Here is a 7,921-nt window from a genome sequence, read left to right as displayed (position 1 = left end):
ATGAGGAGAAACGCATCAGCGCTCGGCCCCTGGATACTCCGCCAGTGGCTTCACACCTGGGAGTCACAGACCCTGCTGAGTGAAGGTCAGCCACGCTGGACAGTCCTTTTGAGAATGGGCGTTTTAACCAGCAGAGAGAGAGTGGTCACCAATAGAACACCAGGCCTTGACGATTGGAGGACTTAGCACAAAAGAAGGTGGGAGGGAGGACAGAGGACAGGGAAGCCTGCTTGGTCTCCTGTGGTGGTCCAGCAGAAGGACAGAAGTGTCCAGAGCGCTCCCAAACGGAGTCAAGCTGCATCTGCTCCAGGAAGCCTTTCTTGATAGAAAAAGAGGGGGCAGCATCCTCTCATTTATCCCCCACCTCTCCCAAGGGCATGCCTGGGCCAAGGCTCACCTGGCTTCATGTGTGATCTGTATCTGTGTTCATCCTACATCAGCTCAGTTCAACACATCTTTCTGAGCACCTGCTATGTGCTAAGCACAATACAAGGCTCACATTACAAAGAAAGATACAGTCCCTTTCTTCATGGAAACCATGTTCTCTTGTGGGAGGGAGATCCACAAAGAGAACATTTCAGTCCATGAGCTATGAGCGTGCTACGGGCAGGGCCCCATGCAAGCCCAGACTGCAGGTTCAGGGACCTGCACCAGGGCCCTCCTGCCTGCCTGTGGTGAGATCTTCCCTCACACAGACACCAGGAAGCAGTCATACGTGTCATTTCAAATCATGTATCTTAGTTTGGGTTGCTGTAACAGAGCACCACAGTGGCTTATAAACAACAGAAATTTATTCCTCTGGAGGCTGGAAGTCCAAGATTAGGGTGGCAGATGGTTGGGTTCTGGTGGGGGCCCTCTTCTGGGTTGCAGACTGGCAGCTTCTCTCTCTCTCTCTCTCTTTTTTTTTTTGAGAGGGAGTTTTGCTCTTGTTGCCCTGGCTGCAGTGCAATGGCGCGATCTCGGCTCACCACAACCTTCGCCTCCCAGGTTCAAGCAATTCTCCTGCCTCAGCCTCCTGAGTAGCTGGGATTACAGGCATATGCCACCACGCCCGGCTAATTTTGTATTTTTAGTAGAGACGGAGTTTCACCATGTTGGTCAGGCCAGTCTCGAACTCCTGACCTCAGGTGATCCACCTGCCTCGGCCTCCCAAAGTGCTGGGATTACAAGGGTGAGCCACCGTACCTGGCCCCTCTTTTTTTTTTTTTTTTTTTTTTTTAATTTGAGAGGGAGTCTTGCTCTGTCGCCAAGGCTTGAGTGCAGTGGCACCAGCTCAGCTCACTGCAACCTCTGCCTCCTAGGTTCAAGCAATTCTCCTGCCTCAGCCTCCAGAGTAGCTGGGATTACAGGCACGTGCCACCATGCCTGACTAATTTTTGTATTTTTAGTAGAGACGAGGTTTCACCATGTTGGCCAGGCTGGCCTTGAACTCCCGACCTCAGGGGATCCACCCATCTCGGCCTCTCAAAGTGCTGGGATTACAGGCATGAGCCACCGCATCCAGCCACAGCTTCTTTGTGCCTTTACGTGATGCGAAGAGAGCAAGAGAGCTCTCTGCAGTCTCTTTGCTAAGGACACTAATCCCATTCATGAGGGCTTCATCCTCATGACCTAATTGCCTCCCAAAGCCCCACCTCCGAACACCATCACCTTGGGGGTGAGGATTTCCACACAGGAATTTGCGGGGGAGGGCACACACATTCAGACCGTAACACCATGAGATTGAGGAAACAAATTTTTTTTAACGCGCACATCTTCAGGAAATAACTTGGCACAGCTTACTCAGGGACACCTTTTGCCCACAGAAATCCAGCAAACGAAATTGTTCAAAAGCACACAAGCACCTACCACATCCCTGGGCACCCTTTCCTCATCCATCTCTTCCTCTCTCCACCCGCAAACTGTCTGCCTGGGCTAGTTTGGGCTAATTACTGAGCAATAAAGTGTCTGATTTTTATATAGTGGCTCTGTTCAGAGCTGCCAAAAACATTAAAAGTAGGGCCAGGGTAGGAGAGATAAACATATTTTTTCATTATTTCACCTAAAAGATTCATTTGAGGGGGAGAAATAGGCTCACTGCCCTAACCAGAGAGTTGGATGAGAACAAATTGCTCATTAATTTTAAATATGTCAACTGGAGAAGGAGATTAAAGTGAGGGCGACTGATGAGTGGTGCTTCTGGGAACAGACGAAAGCACACCTAGGAAAGAGGATGGGGTCCCCAGTAGGCCCTCAGCAGAAACAGAGCTACCCTCACTAGCTCTGCAGGGACAGCAGCTCCGGACCATGCACTGGACACCCCCTCCCACGGCAGGGGCTGGCACTGCCCACTCGGCTGGCAAGACTATAGAGCGATGAGGACTTGGCTCTGATGAAGTCGGAGCTGGAGATGAAATACTGCGGGCTCTTGGCATCCTCCTCAGTGGCCTGGCAAGGTGTAGATAACAATAAGGGAGCATCCCCACTCGGTGTTTACATTCAGCTGTCTCTAGTAGGCAAGTTGCAAATGTTCGCCTTTATTAACGCATGTGTCTTCTCATCACTCTGTGAAGCAGACGGGTCTATGGTGTCTTCAGGAAAGAAATGCTGGCTGGTTTCTTAGAGCAGCTTCGAATTCCAGCCCCTGGTACCATGCTCAGATTGCTGTGCAACTTAGAGGGGGCCTGTTGGCTCCTGCCAAAGTGGCAAGAGGTGAGTGTTGAGGGAGTGGTTGGCAGGACAGGTGGCCAACATCAAAGGAAAGCTGAGCTACTGTTCAGAGCTGCTGTCTATCCAGGCCCTTTGTAGGTTGCCCTCCGATTTACCTGGGGGTTCTTGTGGGAGCCCATGCGGGTGTGTTTTCTGTGTGCTCGGCCTCCCTTGTAGAACCAGTCCTCCCTACTCCTCCCTACTCTCGGTCCAGATAATTCAGGTCAAGGTGGGCACGTGACCAGGACCAGGCCACTTACAATTGTCTGTATTCCTGGGTATGTGACTCAAGCCAGAAAAGTCAGAATCAATTTAGGACCTTTCTGTAGGTATTGGAAGAGGGACTCTTCTTATGGTTTGCTAAGTTGGTGGAATGTAAAATATCTTTGCCATTGTTTGGGAAAAGCCTGCCTAGAAATAAAACCAATGCAAAAGAAAGCAGGGCTAAAATTGAGAGGTGGAATCCCAATTACGTGGTTTTAGTACTTGGGTCAAGCTGTGCCTGAAACCCATGACTTTCCGTTACCTGAGCCAATGCCACCTTTTTGCCTTAATCCAGGTTGGCTTTAGTTTCTATAGTTTACAGCCAAAAGACCTCTGTTTCGTACTCTAGGTGTATAAACTTGGACATGTTCTATTTCTGAGACTCAGTTTTCTTATAGGTAAAATAGAGATAATATGCCCCATCTACAGCTATTGAAGAGAACCAGTCACAGAACCAAGAATATGATCTTTCCTTGGCCATATTAACCATTTTGGTCCTAGTTTTCTCTTGCAAAATGGGCTAACAAGACTGCTTGACCTCCCAGGAATGGAAGCAGTTGGGGTAATGGATGTGGAAAGGAATCTTTACACTTATATGGAATTTTTTTTTTCTGGGGGTAACCACATTAAAAAAAAACTTTTTATTTTTGAGATGATTGTAGATTCACATGCAGTGATAAGAAGCAACACGGATGGGCACCGTGGCTCACGCCTGTAATCCCAGCACTTTGGGAGGTCAAGGCAGGTGGATCTTGAGGTTGGGAGCTAGAGACCACCCTAGCCAACATGGTGAAACCCCGTCTCTACTAAAAATACAAAAATTAGCCAGATGTGGTGGTGCGCACCTGTAATCCCAGCTACTCAGGAGGCTGAGGCAGGAGAATCGCTTGAACCTGGGAGGGGAAGGTTGCAGTGAGCCGAAATCATGCCACTGCACTCCAGCCTGTGTGAGAGAGCGAGACTCCATCTCAAAAAAAAAAAAAGAAAAAGAAGCAACACACCCTTCACCAGGTTTCCCCAGTGGTAACATCTTGCATTACTATAGTATAATAGCAGAATTAGGAAACTGGCATTGATGCAGTACCTTGACCTTCGAATTTCACCACTTTTACATACATGCAGTTGTGTGTGTGTGTGTGTATACTTAGTTCTATGCAATGTGAGTTCGTATGACCAGCACCACAGTCAGAATATAAAATACAAGGATCCCTTATGCTATCCTGTTTTAGCCATGGCCTCCTCCTCCCCTCTCATCTTGCCAAACCCCTGACAGCCACAAATCTGTTCTCCAGCTCTGCAATTTTATTATTTCAAAAATATTGTATACACAGAATCACATGATAAGTAACTTTTTGAGACTGGCTCTTTTCACTCAGCATAACTCCACTGAGATCCATCCAACTTGCCGCATGTATCAGTAGTTTCTCCCTTTTATTGGTGAATGGTGTTTCATGGTATGGACGTAGCACAGTTTAATAGATTATTAAAAGGCATTTTGGTTGTCTCCAGCTTTTCTGGCTATAATAAATAAAGTTGCTATGAACATTGTGTATAAATTTTTGTAAAAACATAAGATTTTGAAATGAAAATTTCTCTGGGATAAAGGGCCAAGAGTGTAATTGCTAGATAAGTCCATTTTTAGTTTTAAAAGAAACTGATAGCCAGGCATGGTGGCTCATGCCTGTAATCCCAGCACTTTGGGAGGCAGAGACGAGCAGATCGCTTGAGCCTGGGAGTTCAAGACCATCCTGGGCAACATGGCGAAATCCTGTCCCTACACAAACAAAATACAAGAATTAGCTGGGCATGGTAACACACACCTGTAGTCCCAGCTACGTGGGGGGCTGAGGCAGGAGGATTACTTGAGCCCAGGAGGTTGAGGCTGCAGTGAGCCATGATGGTGCCACTGCACTCCAGTCTGGGGGACAGAGTGAGAATCTGTCTCAAAAAAACCAAACCAAAACAAAACAAAAACCAAAAAACTGACAAACTATTTTTCAGAATGGCTGTACTATTTTTTGTTTCCACCATCAGTGTATAAGTGGTCTGATTTTTCTGCATCCTCAGCAGCATTTGGTGTTATCACTATATTTTATTTTAGCCATTCTGGTAGGTATGTAATGCTATCTCATTGTACTTTTAATTGGTATTTTTCTAATGGCTAATGATGTTGAATATCTTTTCACATGCTTGTTTCCCATCTGTACATCCTCTTCAGTGAAATGTCTGTTACATGTCTTTTTCCCATTTTTTAATTGGATTATTGAGTTTTGAGAATTCTTATGTATTCTAGATACAAGTCTTTTGTCTAATATGTGATTTTCAAATAATTTTTCCCAATCTGTAGCTTGTCTTTTTGTCCTCTTAACATAAGCTTTTACAAGAAAAGCTTTTAATTTTGATAAGATTCAATTTATCAATTTCTTCTCTTTTTCTGAGACAGGGTGTCATTCTGTTGTCCAGGCTGCAGTGGCATGATCATGACTCACTGCAGCTTTGACCTTCCAGGCTCAAGCAATCCTGCCACCTCACCCTCCCGAGTAGCTGGGACTATAGGTGCCCACCACCATGGCTAGCTAAGTTTTAAAAAATATGTTTTTAGTAGAGATGAGGTCTCTCTATGTTGCCCAGGCTGGTCTCAAACTCCTAAGCTCAAGCGATCCTCCTGCCTCAGCCTCCCAAAGTGCAGGGATTACAGGCATGAGCCACCACAGCTGGCGTCTCCCTAAGTATTTAGGTCTTCTTTGGTTTCTTTCATCAGCACTTTGTAATTTCAGCATAAGGATACTGTGTATGCTTTGCTTGATTTGTTTGATAACTATTTCCCTTTCTTTGGGCAATTATTAATTATGTTGCATTTTTAAATTTTGGTTTCCACTTGTTCATTGTCAGTATATAGAAATGCAATTGATGTTTGTGTGTTGATCTTGTATCCTGTGATCTTACTGAACTCAATTATTAGTCCTATGAGGTTTTTGTTTTGTTTTGTTTTGTTTTGCAGATTCCTTGGGATTTCAATCATACTGTCTGCAAATAAAGACACTTCTATCTTCTCCTTTTTTACTCTAAATGACTTTTATTTCTTTTTCTTCCCTTATTGCAATGACTAAAACTTCCAGTGCATTGTTGAATAAGAGTGGTGAGAGCAGGCATCCTTATCTTGTTCCCATCTTAGAAGGACAGCATTCAATCTTTCACCATTGAGTATGATGTTAGCTCTAGGTTTTTGCAGATGCTCTTTATGAGATCAAGCAAGTTCCCCTTTATTCCTAATGTACTGAGTGCCTTCGATCATTGATGGGTGTTGAAGTCATCAAATGTTTTTCTTCTTTGGCCTGTGGATATGGTGAATCACATTGACTATCAAGTATTGAGCTAGCTGTACATATGTGGAATAAATGCCATGTGGTCATGGGATTTATACATTGTTAGAGTCAATTGGCTAAAATTTTGTTCAGAATGTTTGCCCATATTTTAATTGGAATTTGTTTTACTGTTGAGTTTTGTGAGATTCATATATTCTAGATACAATTCTTTGTTAGATATGTAGGTTGCAAATATTTTCTCCCAGTCTATAGCAAGTATTTTCATCCTCCTTACAGGTCTTTTGCAGAGCAAAAGTTTTAAATTTAGGTAAGGTCGAATATATCAATCTACTATGAACTGAATTGTGTCCTTCAAAAATTCCTATGTTGAAGCTCTAACTCCCAATGAGACTCAGTGTGACTCTGTTTCGGCCTGAGAGGAGGTGATAAAGGTTAAATGAGGTCATAAGGGTAGGGCCTTAATCCCATAGGGTTGGTGCTCTTACAAGAAGAAGAGAGGGGAAAGAGGAGCAACAAAGAAAGCTTTGAAAGAGCAGCCATTGACTTTGAGGAAGCCCAGGAAAGGACGGTGTCCAGGAAGTGGGAGAAGAAACTTTTTCAATGTGGAGAGCGATCCTGATACTTCAGAAGCCCCCGATAATTCAAATCTTTTTTTACAGAAACAACCAGCTATGCCTTGTGATCAAAATCCAGAACAATCAAATGGAAATTGCAGTGAAGATGAACAAAAGGGAAAGCAGAAATGTAGAGAAGGAGGAGGAGAAGCAGGAAGAGAGAGCGATAAAAAGAAGAGGAAAATGAAAAGGAGCTGGAAGATGAACCGGAAAAAAAATGGAAAAGGGAAATGAGAAACAGAAACAGTATCCCAAGAAAAGATTAGTCAGCAAATCCCTCATGGACACTCTCTAGGCAAAGTTTAAGTTAAACAGGTGCCCCACAATACAAGAGTCTATCAGTCTCATTTGAATTTGGCATGACACATAAACAGATAAGTCAATGGTTTTGTAAAAACAGGAATAAATATAACAAAGAAATGTTCAAGAGAAAGCATAAGAAAACACATATGAGATGGAGTCTCTCTGTATTGCTAAGGCTGGTCTTGAACTCCTGCCCTCAAGCGATCTTCCCACCTTGGCTTCCAGAAATGCTGTGAATCCAAGCATGAGCCATCGCACCTGGCTAAGACATTTTATATGACACCATTCTCACCAATAAATGGAGTTCTGAAAGGATAAACAAGAAAATATTAACAATCCTTAATTCCGTGGAGTAGAACTAAATGAGGGGAGTGCAAAGGAGGTTTTATACATTTTATTTTGACCCTATTGTAGATTTAAAGTTTTTATAATGGATGTTAAAATTGATTTTATTCAAGAAAAAAATCAATAAAACAAAATAGAGACTAGAGCTCTCTCTCTCTCACACAAAGACACTGTGAGAAAGCAGCTGTCTACCAGCCAGGAAGGGAGCCCTCACCAGAAACTGAACCCTGTCGGGCCTTGATCTTGGACTTCTAGCCTACAGAACTCTGAGAAAATACGTTGCTGTTGTTTAAGCCACCTAGTCTATGGTATTTTGTTATGGCAGCCTAAGCAGGCTAATATATCATCTTTCCTTTTGTGGGTCATGATTTTGGTGTCAAA

The 7,921-nt window shown here is 43.9% G+C and overlaps 1 pseudogene; it reads left to right on the top strand.

Annotated features, from left to right (window-relative positions):
- The first annotated feature begins 591 nt into the window (after positions 1-591).
- LOC129462964 (NANOG neighbor homeobox-like) lies at positions 592-7,390 on the top strand (annotated as a pseudogene).
- The last annotated feature ends 531 nt before the right edge of the window (positions 7,391-7,921 follow it).

This window comes from Symphalangus syndactylus, chromosome 14 (assembly GCF_028878055.3).
Source record: "Symphalangus syndactylus isolate Jambi chromosome 14, NHGRI_mSymSyn1-v2.1_pri, whole genome shotgun sequence".
In the NCBI taxonomy this organism is placed as follows: Eukaryota; Metazoa; Chordata; class Mammalia; order Primates; family Hylobatidae; genus Symphalangus; species Symphalangus syndactylus.
The sequence above is the reverse complement of the archived record's forward strand: the minus strand, read 5'-3'. Positions and strand labels throughout refer to the sequence as shown.